Genomic DNA, 503 nt, shown 5'->3' on the forward strand with positions numbered 1-503 from the left:
GGTCTGTTTCCTCCAAGACATCCTGGGGTTGTTGTATTTATGTATCTGTTAACTGTGAAGAGCAGCCAAGGGTGAGTCAGACTCTTCTATGGTGGTTGTTTATCATTGGCCCGTTGGTGGAGAAGGAAGTGGTGGCTCTCACTCAGTAAATGAAGCTTCAGGATGTGTGGGTGTAGTTGTGTTGTATGGGGACTATTGCTGTCTTCCACTCAGTTAACCAAAAAAAAAAAAAAAAACCAATTGAATAGCCAAGAAAAAATTAAAAGCAAATAGACAAAAGACACTGTAATCACACAGGAATAGCAACCAAGAAATAAAAAAGGGGGTGGGGCAGAAGAAAACGTAATATCTGGAGAGAGGGCAATAGGAGATAAAAGATAGAGAAGGAGAATAATGAAGAAAAAAGTGGGAAAAATGCAAAAGAAAAACAAGGAACAGGGTTAACCACAAGAAAGAAAAAAAAAAAATTGCAACCAGGAACAGGGGAAAGAAAAAAAGCTGAA

The sequence above is a fragment of the Orycteropus afer genome, unplaced genomic scaffold (assembly GCF_000298275.1).
Source record: "Orycteropus afer afer isolate SDZICR_OR568_19922 unplaced genomic scaffold, OryAfe1.0 scaffold00048, whole genome shotgun sequence".
Taxonomy (NCBI): domain Eukaryota; kingdom Metazoa; phylum Chordata; class Mammalia; order Tubulidentata; family Orycteropodidae; genus Orycteropus; species Orycteropus afer.